At 39.2% G+C, this 15,668-nt stretch overlaps 1 protein-coding gene and 1 pseudogene across 2 annotated transcripts in view; both read right to left on the reverse strand.

Annotated features, from left to right (window-relative positions):
• The window catches only part of AP1G1 (adaptor related protein complex 1 subunit gamma 1), a 76,780-nt gene that overhangs the window by 52,391 nt on the left and 8,721 nt on the right, over positions 1–15,668 (reverse strand). The gene's annotated exons all lie outside the window — the stretch shown is intronic.
• LOC139030045 (GEL complex subunit OPTI-like) lies at positions 625–2,384 on the reverse strand (annotated as a pseudogene).

Below are 15,668 nucleotides of genomic sequence, written 5' to 3' on the forward strand. Positions count from 1 at the left end.
GTGAAGCAAATCGGCATTCCCATACAAAAGTATACTTGTCAAAATAAAACAGAACCAATACACAACCCACAAGGGTCTCAAAAATATTCTGCTGAGCAAATGAAGTAAGAACAAGAGAGTACATATTGTATGACTTCACCTATATGAAACTGTTAAGAAAAACACGTCTCATCTACAATGATAGAAGAGAGATCAATGATTACCCTGGGGGGACAGGCACTGGACTGGGCAGTAAGGAAATAGTTTCGGGTGACAGAAATGTATACATACACTTCTGAAATTCACCAAACTGTATACTTAAAAGAGGTGCATTTTATTTTATACATATTACACCTCCATGTTAATAAAAATTATAGAATTAGACAATCATTACAATCACCTTCAGTACATATTAGCTGTGGAATCCTAAACCAATAATCTTCTATGTTGCTCTAATCTAATAAACCTGCAGGATATCCCACTCCAATCAGTTCACTATGGTATCAATCCTCAAGGTAGGGATGGTACGTTAGGAATTTAGAAAATTTCCCTAGGTATTGATAAGCTCTGGCATACCGGCCCCTCTTAAGACTGTGTGTGTGTCCTAAACTATGCAAAGCTACTTGTATAATACCATTTTGTCACTTTTTTTTTTTGCAATTAAAGATCTGATTTACTCAAGTATCTGAAAACATTCTACAATAAAAACTGTTATCAGATGCTGCCTGTACTGTGCTATGGACCATGCATACTGCCATACTGTTTTCAGAAGACTTGAAATGCCCATGATTGGTAGTTTAAAAACTGTACACCTGATGGAGAAGGAAGACAATTCAATGTTTCATCCAGATCCAGAGGTGCAGCAAATTAAAGGACAGCTCCAATCAGCAAACAGATATCTCACAATGGTCTCCAGGAAGAAACGGTAAGCAACAGACAGTTCAAAAGTGCTTCTCCAAAAAGTGGATAGTTGTCTAAAAAGTTTCAGGTTGCAACCCTTGCAGAAGACACTGACGCCCAACACACTGACTGTCAGTCCAGGAAACATGGGTCTTCCCGGTTCCACATGGCTGGGGAGCCCCTACCAATCATGCTTCTGTGCTGTGACTAACAGGGTCCTCTGGACCGGGCAGGGAGCAGGTGGGGCCGTGCACCATCAGTCATAGTGGATGGCAGTGTAGAAGATGATCCAGATGGCCATGAACAAGGTCAACGATGTCATAAACCCTTCTTCTATGAGCTCCCATGTGCCGCTATATCATTCCTCGTCTATCTGCAGGTAGTTGCTGAAGTAGAGGTACACCACATCTGCGTTGATCAGGCAGAACCCAGCTATTCCCAGGAAACCTTGCAATGGTAACACTCCCCCAAATGACACCTAAGACAACAGCAGTGATCTGTCAGAACCAGTAGATCACATCTAAAAATTCATCTTTGTCTTCCCAGGCCGTGTCGCTCCGCAACACCTTGCTCCAGACAGAGACTTTGAGGGCCCCGTTGGGCTGCTGCGGCTGAGAAACGGCTCCACCTTCTGCTGCCCGCCGCTCATCCTCCCGACGCGCCACCCGGGCCGGGCCTGGGGCATCTGGGCCAATCTAAAAGGGGTCTGGAGTCGCAGGTCACAGAATGCGGGTCGGCAGTGGAAGCAACAGGCTCAGCGGATCAGTTCAGCGGCACCCCTTCGGCTGCCTGCACTTGGCCAAACCCATTTTGTCAGTCTTTAATAGAACTATTTGAGGGTTTAACGTCTGTAGTTTACAAAGCACTTTTATGTTTATTATCTTATTTCATTTGTCCCTTACATCATTTTAAAGGATGGAAAATCACTATCCTCACTTTGCCTTTAAGGAAACTTGGTCTCAGAGCAACTATTCAACCTGCTTAACGTCACACAAAGCTGGCAAGTGACAGAGCTAGCCACTTGAACCTAGTATTAAGATGCAAAAAGTTCTTCCCAGTACTTCAAAAATAAATATTGTATCTATGTGAAATTATATGATTGCTAGGATTTGTTTTAAAATACTCCCACGGTGGAGAAGGAAACGGCAACCCACTCCAGTATTCTTGCCTGCAAAAGTCCATGGGCAGAAGAAGCCTGGCAGGCTGCAGTCCATGGGGCTACACGACTGAGCACGCACACATGAGGAAGGTGGAAGGAGATGGGTTGATAGCAATAAACAAATAGAACTAAAAAAATAAATAAAAATAAAATACTCTCAGGGGAAAAAACATTGAGGAATGAGAACAGGAGGGGGAAAAATGAAACAAAATGGGCAAGTGTTGATTACTGATGGAAGGTATATGATGAATACCTGACAACACATTATATGATTCTCTATTTTCTTGTGTATTAGAAACTGTTCACCACCAAAAGCTTTTTAAAAGTCAAAAAGCTTCAACAAGACATCTAAATCCTTAAAATTTTCATAATAAAAAATATTAATAGAGGTCCATTTAAAGAACTACTACTTTCATAATAGCCATAAATATCAATGGCTTTAGAACAAAACAAAAGTTAAAGGTAAGCAAAACCAATGTTTTATATGTACTTTCAACACAGTGAAATAAGCTAAGAAAAGCATAACGGTATTACAGCTCTGAAAGATCAAGAACTAAATGTAAAATCAGGTGCTGACTATCAAAAGCCCAGTAACTGTATTTTCAAAAAGAATCTTATTTACTGTTAACCTTAACTTGGTGTCTGGGGAACAAGAGACATCTAAAATCAATCAAGGGCTTCCCTGGTAGCTCAGTGGTAAAGAATCTGCCTGCCAATGCAGGAGACAGGTTCAATCCCTGATCCAGGAAGATCCCACATGCCGCGGAGCAACTATAGAGCCTGTGTTCTTGAGCCTGGGAACTGCACCTACTGATGCCCTTGCACCCTAGAGCCTGTACACAGCCACAGAGCAGCCTCTGCAAGAGAAGGCTGTACACTGCAACCAGAGAGGAGCCCCCATTCTCTGCAACCAGAGAGAAGCCCGTGCAGCAACGAAGACCCAGCAAAGCCAAATAAAGAAATAAATAAAACTACTTAAAAAAAAAAAAGGAAAAAAACCAAAATCGATATCAATGGTAATACTCTGCTAGTAAGTAACTTCTCTCTAGAAGACCTCTACAAAGCAAATAAAGACTATCAGAAAAAGCCTAAATCTAGTCCCAAAATATGGGGAAAATCACAGAAGTTTAAGACAGCTGAGAGAAAAACAAGTTACCTTGAGCAACTTCTTAGCTATCAGCCTCAGAGTCACAGAAATATAGTTCATGCCACTAGCTTTTTTTCTTTAGTTTTTTTTTTTTTTTTTTTTGCTGCACTGTGAGGCATATGGGATCTCAGTTCCCCAGCCAGGGATGGAACCCGTGTCCCTTGCATTAGAAGTGTGGAGTCTTAACCACTGGACCACCACGGAAGTCTCAATGCCCGTAGATTTGTACGGAGGAAACGGAGGATCCAGGATGTTAACTACCTTGTACAAGGTCACAGAATTAGTTACTAGCCTTACTCATGTCTCATGATTCCCCCATTCAGCACTCTTCCTCCAATACCAGGCTGCCTCTAGCTTAGAGAAAAACAAGATTTTTTTTTCCCTTGGGCTGTGATAACTTACTACTACTTGACTTCTTTCTGTATCACAAGAAAATATCTTAATAGGTGTGAACTGAAAAAACGCACAACCTAAAAAGTTGAGAATTATGTTTTATTCAGGGAATTACTGAAGACTATAGCTCAGGGCTTCCCTGGTGGCTCACATGGTGAAGAGTCTGCCTGCAGTGCAGGAGACCCAAGTTCAATCCCTCTGTCGGGAAGACCCCCTGGAGAAGGAAATGGTAACCCACTCCAGTGTTCTTGCCTCGAAAATCCCAGGGATGGAGGAGCCTGGCAGGTTACAGTCCACGGGGTTGCAAAGAGCAGACATGACTGAGCAACTTCACTTTCACTATACGCCGTGGGTACAGATAGCTCAGAGGGAACCTTCCAAAGAGATAAGGGAGGAGCCAGGACATACGAGTTTTGACCCGTGGGATGGGCAAAACACATGTAATCAAACAAACATCACGAGAGGACTGCTAATCACAAAAACCAGACATCTCAAGTTAATGACTTTAGTGCTTTTCTGTGTATGTGAAAATGCCAGAGTCTGGGTTTATTGAAGCCATTCCTTTGATCCGCATCTTATCTGCCAGTATTCTCTCCTCTCTATCCTGAAGTCACTTTAGGGTACACCAGCAGATGGCTGCAGGAGCAGCAGTGGCTGATGGCTTGATGGCAGGCAACACCTGTTTACTGAAACTTTTTTTTTTTGGTTTACACAGGCATGAATGAAAAAGTAAAGGATTCAGTATATTTCACAATATATTCTAAGAACAAAACTAAACAAAAAGTTCTGGTTCCAGCGAAAATGGGAGTAAAAAACACTCCATGGAGTCCTGCCTCTCTCTCCTTCTGAATGCAACTAAAATCCTAGAAAAAACACATGCCACAGCTACCTGAGGACTCTGCAAAGCAAATGACAGTGAGCAGACTAGAGAAAGCAAGCAGAATTTGAAGCTACATCAGACTGGTAAAAAGCTGTCATTTTCCTCCAGTGTTGCCCAGCTTGTACCCAAGGGCAGCCCCAAATCTGGAAGTGTTCAGCGGGTACAGAGAAGAAGTTCTAAGAAAAATCCTCTCCTTCCGGTCCAAGGAGCAGGAAAAGAAAGATAAAGGACAGTGGAGGAAACTCTGTGTTGCGTTTCCTTCCCTCTCCCCTGCCCTGGGGTAATACCGCGGGTGGCTGCTGCAAAAAGTCAACGGCAGCACCCTCCAGGCAGGCACCTAGAAAGAAACTGGGAAAGGGAAACTGCTCTCCAGAGGAGCTGAGACCCTAGAGCATGCAGTACTCTCTCTCTATCCTCTCACTGCTTGATGTGAATTTACCAAGAAAATACAATTCCAACTGCAAACTTACTCAACAATAGTGTTACAAAATACATGAGACAAAAACTGACAGATACGAAAGGAAAAATAAACAACTCCTCAATTATAATTAAAAGACTTCACCATGTTCTCCAAGGACAGAAGACTTGAATGCCACTGTCAACTAACTGGAACTAACTAATATCTACAGAACACCCCAACCAACAACAGAATATACATTCTTCTTAATTGCAGAACATTCATCAAGACAGACCATATCCTCGACTACTGGGGAAAAAGGTTAGGGAATTCCATGGTGGTCCAGTGGTTAATACTTGGCGCTTTCATTGGCTGGGGTTCAATCCCTGGTTGGGGAACTGAGATCCACAAGCCACACAGCCCCCCCACCCCCCCAGCCCCCACCCCCCAAAAAATTAATAAAGTTAAACGAATGGAAATTTAAAAAAAAAGAAAAAGGCCTCTGACCATAATGGAATTAAACCAGAAATCAATAACAGAAAGCTAACTGGAAAACTCTCCATCTATCCTGAAATTAAACAATACATTCCCAAATAATCCATGGGTGAAAGAGGAAGTATCAAGGGAAATTAGTAAATATACTGAACTGAACAAAAACATAAACACACAGTAAACTCTGAGGTATACACTAAAGCAGTGGTTAATGGGAAATGTATAGCATTACGGATTTACATGTCAACAATCTAACAACTAAGGTTCTACTTTAAAAAACTAGAGGGAATTCCCTGGCAGTCCAGTACTTAGGACTCCTTACTTTCATTGCTGAGGGCATGGGTTCAATCCCTGGTCAACCCTGGTCAGGGAAGTGAAGTGAAAGTCGTCAGTCGTGTCTGACTCTTTGCAACCCCATGGACTATACAGCCCATGAATTCTTCAGGCCAGAATACTGGACTGGGTAGCCATTCCCTTCTCCAGAGGATCTTCCCAACCCAGGGATCAAACCCAGGTCTCCCACATTGCGGGCAGATTCTTAACCAGCTGAGCCACAAGGGAAGCCCAAGAATACTGGAGTGGGGAGCCTATCCCTTCTCTAGCAGATCTTCCCAAACCAGGAATTGAACCGGGGTCTCCTGCATTGCAGGTGGATTCTTTAATAACTGAGCTATTAGGGAAGCCAAAAAAAATATGGAACACGTCATGAATTTGCGTGTCAGGGAACTAAAAAGTAAATTAAAATAACCCAAAAGAACTAGAAAAAAGTAAACAATAAACAAATCAATGAAATTAAAAATTAAAAAAAAGTCAGTGAAGTCAAGTCAATGAAACCAAAAGCCAATGAAACCAAAAGCTTGTTGTTAGAAAAGATCAATGAAATTGATAAACCTCTGGCCAGACAATAAAAGAGAAACAATGCAAATTAACAATATTAGGAATGAAAGGGGATATTACGACAAACGTTAAAAGGATAGTTAGGTAATAGTATGAACAACTCAACGCACACTGCAACTGAACATCCACATGCAAAAAGAGAAAGAAAAAAAAAAACTGAACCTTAATCTAACTCTCACACCTTATTAACTCAAAATGGATCCTAGATCTAAATATAAAACATACAACTATAAAACTTTTAGAAGACATAGGAGTAAACGTTCATGACCTAGGGTTAGGCAGAGTTCTTAAGACATTATACCAAAGGCACAATCCAAGAAAAAAAATGATAAAATTGGACTTTTATAAAAAGTACAAACTTTTACGCTATGAAAAACACTGTTAAGAAAATGAAAAGACAAGTTACAGACTGGGATATCTGCAAATCATGTATCAACAAGGGATGTGTATTTATCTAGAACACAGACACAATTATCAAAACACAACAGTTAAACTAACCCAATTTTTTAAAACAGGCAAAAACTAAAATGGATACTTAACCAAAAAGCTGTAAAAATAAAAAATAAGCAAATTTAAAAGATGCTCAACTACATTAAGCACTAGAAAAATACAAATTAAATCCACAGTAAGGTAACCTTCTTGCCTGGGAAATCCCAGGACAAGGAGCCTGGCTGGCTACAGCCCATGGGGTCACAAGAGTCAGACACGACTTAACGACTAAAACACCAACAAAACACACCTACTGGAATGGCTAAAACACCAAGTGCTGGAGAGGATGCAAAGCAACTGGAACTCTCTTCCACACACTGCTGGAGGGCATGCAAAATGGTACTGCCACTCTGGAAAACAGTTTGACAGTTTCGTATAAACTTACAACATACACTTACCATATGATCCAGTAATCCTACATCTAGGAATTTATCGTAGAAAAATGGGGCTTATGAGGGACAGGGAACTAATAGGAGCTCTACTGAGCTAACCTCCATAAAGGTATCAAGCTGTCTAGAAAGGAGATCCTGAGTGCCAGGTTGAAAGGAAGTTCTTTTCAAACACAGGCAGTTCAGAAAAGGTGCCTGTCAAGCTATACCCATTTTGGACTTCTAAACAAGTGAACTGAGACTAAAAGAGAGGGTAATGCTTTAAATACATGGAGAAGGACAAAGACAAATCTTTGAGAACTTGTATTTCTCTTTATTTCTACCTTAGATATATAAGAAGGTCTATTCTAAAAATTCTAGCCATTTCAAATCCTACAAAAGAGAAAAACAAAATGTCATGTTTATGTTTTGGCCAAAGCACCAAAAGGAGGAAGTCACACCACAGAACTATGCACTGGAAGCAAAAGTAATTAAAGTCAATGAATTAGAAGTAAAGGAAAAATTACTGGGGAAGAGAATTGGGCCCAGTAAGCTAGCCTCTCCTCTTGCCTGCTCCCCAAGTCTTCTTACATCAATAAACCTTTGAGACTATGGTTTTATGTTTTGAATAACAAACTCCTTAAATTGTTCAAACAAAAACTCTTAACATGTTGAATATTCCTCAGACACAGTTTCTATAAAGAAAAGAACACATTTAAAAGAAATGCTAGTGCCAAAACAGTAAAAGGAAGATCCTAGTACTTAACCACTCTTGTTGGCCCAACTACCTAGAACAAGCCACTTGACTTCTCTAAGCCTCTCTTCCAGCAATAATAAAATAAGGGTATTGAATAAATATTGAATATTGAAAAATGAAAAATTAAAACAAAAAATGAGTATTGAATCAGCTTTAAAAATCTATGAGAACAAATATTTAATGATCACACTATATAGCATTCTATTTTCAGTCTGTCAATTTTAAAAGCATTATTCTTTACAAATCAAAGGTAGCCTCTTCATTTGACTGCTTGTACAGTCAGGCAATTCAGTACAAGGAAAAAATAGTTAAACCAAACTTTAATAATGAGCAAAATATTATATACTATACTTAACATTAAGTTTGAGAATTCTGAACTGAGAAAGCAGCAAGATCAAGGTCTTTAAACAGAAAATGATCAACAACAAAAAAAGCTGAATAGCTGAAGGCCCATTTATAAAACAGAATACAGTATCATAAACGACATCAACATATCAACATAAGTATCATTTAAATCCGTTTCAAAATGGAAAGGGAAAATGTAAAAAAATACAGAATCAGAAGTTAGCTTCATGTACCTGTTCTTTTTCCTCCTTTTTCAATTCACTTAGTCACACTACCCCAGAGATGACCTACATAACAGGGAAACATGTTATACCAGTAAGTGCCAATCACTCATTCAACAAATATTTGCTGAGGCTTTGCTATGCCAGGCATTGTAATAGGTGCTGGGGACTGGCAAGGACATAGCCTCTATCCTTAAGATCTCAAAGTCTACTGAAGAAAACAGATTTTTAAATTCCAGCTACATAATAAAAGGCAAAAAGTGCTAATCAATGACAGAACACTGTATTTATGATAAGCCAAACATTGTCATGGCCAAACTAACTCAATATATTTAGATATTTTTTCTTTTGTGAATGATTTCTGAATCAAACAAATCCAAAATCCCATACATATATAGAGAGAGCTTTGTAGCACAGCTGTTTATTCACTCAGTCGTGTCCATGGACTGCAACCCCATGGACTGAAGTCTGCCAGGTTCCTTTGTCCATGGAATTTTCCAGGCAAGAATACTGGAGTGAGTTACATTTCCTGCTCCAGGGGATCTTCCTGACCCAGGGATCAAACCCTCATCTCCTGCATCTCCTGCACTGACAGGTAGATTTCTCACCACTAACCACCTGGGAAGCCCCTATGTAGCACAGTACCAGTACACAGTACCAGTACTCATTCAAAACCTTTAGGGGAGAACTGAAAATTTCCTGGATTTTAGAAAGGTAATATAGTACCTACATATACATCATAATTTGCCCATTATGTCTGGAGCATCTGTTGTTCTCTTATCAAACAATATTTCTGCAGTAATACATAAGAATATTCACACCAAGAAAGGAAATAAATACTACAAACAGCCTCATATCTGGTCAGATCAGATTTTAACACCAAAAGAATTATGAAGAACGTCTTTTGGCAATTTCAGAACTGATAAGAGATGATGTACCCTTGTTCAATGACCCCATCACTGTTTAAAACAATGTAAAATTACCTAGCTCCTATATCCCAGCTCCACAACTTATTAGCTGTGCCCCTGTGTAAATGTCTTAACCTCTCAGAATTCAGTTTCCTCGTCTGTAAAACAGGGACAGTATCTAACTCAATGGATTGTTACAAGAAATAAACCAGAATACACAAAAAAGTCTTAGCAAAGTGCCTGGCACACAGTAATCACTAAATGAATGTTGGCTACATGAACAAATCATCCTTGCACAAAATAATCTTGAGCAAAAACAAGTTGCGGAAAGACACACAGCATTAATATTTATAAAAGTTTAAAAGACATGAAAGTATGTGTTCTTTACATATACTACAAAAATGCAGTAAGAGTATATGTGTAACTGGGGACTTCCCTGGGGGTCCAGTGGCTAAGACTCTGTGCTCCCATTGCAGGGGCCTGGGCTCAATCCCTGGTCAGGGAACCAAATCCTATATCCTGCAATCAAGACCTGGGACAGCCAAATAAATAAATATTAAACAAAGAAAAAGAGTATATGTATAGCTGAATCACTTTGCTGTATACCTAAAACATACCTCAACTGTGAAAATGCAGTAAGAGAATAAGAATGTGTATGTGAAAGACAATCATCTGGAAAGTATCTGATTGGGGTAGTATTACACAGGAAGCTTCAGCTATATTGGTGGTATTTTACTTCCTGGACTAGGCAATAGGTAAATGAATGTTTATTATTATTTTCCATGTGCTTTATATCTGAAGTATTTCTAAAAATTAGACTCAAACACATCCATGTATTAGACATATGTAATGAATGCTGTAGACCACATCACCTACTTTAATTACAATGTAGAAGATTTCCGTATTTTTTGAAAGTGTTTACTTGCTTTTCAAAATACTCAAAAACCATGAGATTCCTCAACATATAAAAGCTTAAACGTCTACCATAAAAAAATAACTCTATCCTTGAAAATAAAAACTTGGTAAGGATATAATTTATAGTAATGACAACTATAAAGAACATAGCTGAGAATCCAAAACACATTTTTATAATCTCATGCAGCCAACAGAGATTCACATCAACACATATCGACACGGAACATCTACTTTACTCTTTATTCAGCTTTTTCCAGAATAGAACAAATTAGAAAACTGGAGGACAAACTGAAGAGAGTGGGAGCGGGAGAAAGAAGTTGTTTTGGGAAAGGACACTGAGATGGTAGTTAAAATGTCACCTAACAGCAAGGAAAAAAAAAAAAAATGGCTGCAAAACAAACAAATAAAACATATCTAACAGAAGCAATCATTCAAAAGCACAATGCAAGATTTATAAATTCTGGAGATCTGCTCTAACAATACTGTGACTATACAACATTATATTGTGCACCTGAAAATTTGTCAAGAGGACAGCTCTTGCTGTATTCTTAAAAAAACACACAAATATTCTAAAAATTCCACAATCTAAAAAATAGCTTGTGCCCTTTACCAATTCCTATCTTATTAAAAATTGTAGATGATTAATCAAAAAGGAAAAGACCAAATTACTGATAAATCTCTACCTTTGACTTCCACAATAATTACCTTGATTTACAACTTTTTAAAAAAAATCCAAAATTAAAGCATCTATCTTATACACACACACACACAGAGCATAGCAGTCTGAGGATACTTAGTGTGCTAGTTAAAAAGTCTTCAACTCTCCCTAAAGTCCTAAGAATATTAATAAGTTTAAAATAGTACCATATTCAGTTTTTTAAAATAAGACCCTGGCTCATCAAGGAATGGCTCATAAAGATCAACATTTAGCATTTAAAGCAGAAGGTAGAAAAAAACTGAATATAAAATTATATCCTAACTCATCAAATTATATACATTGTTGTTTTGTCACTAAATTGTGTGCAACTATTTGAAACCCCATGGACTGTAATCTTCCAGGCTCTTCTGTCCATGGGATTTCACAGGCAAGAATACTGGAGTGGGTTGCCATTTCCTTCTCCAGGGGATCTCCCCAATCCAGGGATCAAACCCATCTCTCCTGCACTGGCAGGCAGATTTTTTAACTGAGCCACAAGAGAAGCCCAAATTATACATTAAATATGTACCATTTTGTGTATATCTCAATAAAGCTGCTCTAAAAACTAAAGTTAACAGTTACATGAAAATAAAACAGTATCCATGGAATAACCAATTTCTAAAAATTATATAGTTCAAATACCATCTACTCTCATTCATTTAACTACCTGATCCGTCAAAGACTGAGAAAGATATATTTAAGTCTATCACCATGATTACATTTTTGTCAATTTCTCCTTTTACATCTAACACATTTAGTATTTCAATGGTTTCAGTCAATGCCTAAACATCCATGTTTTATATGTACATGCTTGTACATGTTTTCAAAATAAAATGTCCCTCTGTCATCTTTTGAAAAACTAAAAGTAGAAAGTAAAACACTTACTATTACAAGGATGAAAAGCAAACACAAAAAAATTAAGTCTGATTTGCCAAGGAACAGGAGCCATGGATAAATGTATTCTATTTAATTAATGGTTATTTGATAAATAAGGATGAAAACAGAAAAAAAGGAAGTATGAAATTCATTTTGGAAAAAATTCTACCCAAATTGGTTAAACAAAATTGGGTTTTGAAGCTTAAAACTAAATTAATATTATTTTACATATCAAAGTAATCAAAATTATAAATGCTTCATATAGAAAAGAAAAATTTTAAATAATAGAAGAGACCAGGAAAAAAAAAAAGACTGCAAATGTTCCAATTCACCTAAATCTTATCCCTGAAATGGTGAAAACAGTTACTTTCCAAAATTTCCACAAAACCCTTTGTGGGATAAAACCATCAATACCATCTCCAAGCCATGATCACCTCTTTTTTTCCTCTGAAATACCTATTTTTCCCACTCAAATATAAGCTCCCTAAAGCCTGATTCTTATTTTATTAATCCTTATATTCCCCTTGCCTTGAAGACTAGGAACTGAATAAATACTGCATTTATTGAATTCTAAAGAGTAGAAGGGAACCAGGGCTTCCCTGGTGGCTCAGAGGTTAAAGCGACTGCCTGCAATGTGGGAGATGTGGGTTTGATCCCTGGGTCGGGAAGATCCGCTGGAGAAGGAAATGGCAACCCACTCTAGTATTCTTGCCTGGAGAATCCCATGGAGGGAGGAGCCTGGTAGTCTACAGTCCACAGAGTCGCAGAGTCAGACAGGACTGAGCGACTTCACTTTCCCTTTCTTTCACTTTCGAAGAGTTCAGTTCAGTCGCGTCGGACTCTCTGTGACCCCATGAATCGCAGCACACCAGGCCTCCCTGTCCATCACCAACTCCCGGAGTCTACCCAAACCCATGCCCATCGAGTCGGTGATGCCATCCAGCCATCTCATCCTCTGTCGTCCCCTTCTCCTCCTGCCCCCAATCCCTCCCAGCATCAGGGTCTTTTCCAATGAGTCAACTCTTCGCGTGAGCTGGCCAAAGCACTGGAGTTTCAGCTTCAACATCAGTCCTTAAAATGAACACCCAGGATTGGTCTCCTATTTAGGATGGGCTGGCTGGATCTCCTTGCAGTCCAAGGGACTCTCAAGAGTCTTCTCCAACACCGCAATTCAAAAGCATCAATTCTTCGGCGCTCAGCTTTCTTCACAGTCCAACTCTCACATCCATACATGACCACCGGAAAAAACCACAGCCTTGACTAGCCGGACCTTTGTTGGCAAAGTAATGTCTCTGCTTTTTAATATACTATCTAGGTTGGTCATAACCTTCCTTCCAAAGAGTAAGCGTCTTTTAATTTCATGGCTGCAATCACCATCTGCAGTGATTTTGGAGCCCAGAAAAATAAAGTCTGACACTGTTTCCCCATCTATTTGCCATGAAGTGTTGGGACTAGATGCCATGATCTTAGTTTTCTGAATGTTGAGCTTTAAGCCAACTTTTCCCTCTCCTCTTTCACTTTCAAAGAGTAGAAGACCCTTATTTAAAGAAAATGTACTTGTCCTTTCCAGAGCATACAAAATAAAGTGCACTGGATACTCACTAACAGCTACAGAAAAGGCATCAGGACTTAACCCAGTCCTCTATTCTAGCATACTTAGTTAACTTTCTTCCCACTTCTGACCTCACACTCCCTGGCTGTGAGCTCTGAGCTGACAGTCAACAGTCAAATACACAAAGGGTGGGACTCCCACTGCTATCTGATCCTGCTTCCTCTAAATTTAAAGGTATTTGAGCTCTAAATCTAAAAAGAAATCCCAAATTAAAAGTGATATCTCAATATGAAAATTATCTCCTTTTCTAGCCACCCACTATACCTGAAATCTTTCTTGATAAGCAGTAAGAAAAGAAATGAAGACTTCTGTTAACTTTAGCACCAATCACAGACTTCTGAGTATGGCTGAGAGTGCTCAAGGGACCCAAAGTAACACTGGGCAAAACCCTCCGAAGAAGTTTCCATGCTTTCTCTCTCACACTCTCCCTGTGACCTATACTTACAAATTACGCTCCGCATAAAACCCCTATTTCAGATTTTTATCTCATATGTATATTTAAATTGCTTTAGTATATTTAAAACTTGCAAGAATACCAAGACCAAAATAGAAAGAAACGTAAACCAAACTAATCAACAGTATTATGCTTCAATCAGACTTTTACTTTACAACGCATCTTACAGACACTGCTGCTGCTGCTGCTAAGTCACTTCAGTCGTGTCTGACTCTGCGTGACCCCATAGACGGCAGCCCACCAGGCTCCTCCATCCCTGGGATTCTCCAGGCAAGAACACTGGAGTGGGTTGCCATTTCCTCCTCCAATGCATGAAAGTGAAAAGTGAAAAGTGAAGTCACGCAGTCGTGTCCGACTCTTCGCGACCCCATGGACTGCAGCCTACCAGGCTCTGTCCATGGGATTTTCCAGGCAAGAGCCCTGGAGTGGGGTGCTATTGCCTTCTCCATTACAGACACTACCTGTCATTAATCTGACTTAGATGAGTTTTCTCAATGTCTGTGTTTCTGTGGTTTTCTTTCTTTGGGGTAAAGTGGGCAGGGAGGGGGAAGCAGCACACATCTATTTCTTCTGTATGAAGAAATGTGTTCATAAAAAGGAACTCTTCTACAGAGTGAAGAAAAAGGGGTGGCCAGTGTTAATACATCACTGTTTGAATAAAAGAGATTAAATCTTGGGATAAGTATTTTGGTCTCTGGAGAGGGAAAACACCATTGTCAGACAGGGACCGTTCTTTCATCAAGTTTCACCTTGGCCTAGAATGATAAAACACTCAAGCCCATCCAACTTTATAGGATCTGGTTTCAGGCTCACAATGCAACTTTCTGATTATTAATCACCTTCGGAAGTACCTTGCCTCCCAAACACCTTCATACAAGGAACAGAGGACGCCACAAGCTAGATACAGGCAATTCAACAGAAAAGCATAACCCCTTATGAATTACAACACCGTTACCCTAACACACACACAGTGAGTGTGATCAGGACTAATCATTCCCAGGTAAAATACTAAAATGGAATTTCTGGATCTTCAAGAGGAAGGCTGTGGAATGTGTGACCACATTAGGATATTACCACACCCTGTCTAAGCAATCACCTGGTATCCCTCTATGAGATCTTAAGCTCAACTGTCCCTCAACTGTGAGTGTTATAGGAATCTTCTTTTATGCTTAATTATCCATAAGCAAAACTCACCAAACCTGAGATTTTAAATTAGATATATAAATATGCCTACTGAACAATTCAGTCACCTTAATTCATAGGAAAATAAAGGCCAAATAAACAATGACAGATGAGCATTATCAATTTGACACAAATAAAATAAAAAGCAATTTTTCACTCTTAACCCTAATATTAGCAAAGATATACCACAGAGGCCTCAATTATCAAAAATGGTCACAAAATGCTACAAATAAAAATCTTAATTTTTTTAAAGATATGCCCTAAAGGGTAAGATGTACTCTCATGTGAAATGCTGGGCTGGATGAAGCACAAGCTGGAATCAAGACTGCCAGGAGAAATATCAATAACCTCAGATACACAGATGATACCACCGTTATGGCAGAAAGTGAAGAGGAACTAAAGAGCCTCTTGATGAAAGTGAAAGAGGAGAGTGAAAAAGTTGGCTTAAAACTCATTAAAAAAACTAAGATCATGGCATCTGGTCCCATCACTTCATGGCAAACAGATGGGGAAACAATGGAAACAGTGACAGACTATTTTGGGGGGCTCCAAAATCACTGCAGATGGTGACTGCAGCCAAGAAGTTAAAAGGCACTTGCT

The sequence above is a fragment of the Odocoileus virginianus genome, chromosome 20, assembly GCF_023699985.2.
Source record: "Odocoileus virginianus isolate 20LAN1187 ecotype Illinois chromosome 20, Ovbor_1.2, whole genome shotgun sequence".
Taxonomy (NCBI): Eukaryota; Metazoa; Chordata; class Mammalia; order Artiodactyla; family Cervidae; genus Odocoileus; species Odocoileus virginianus.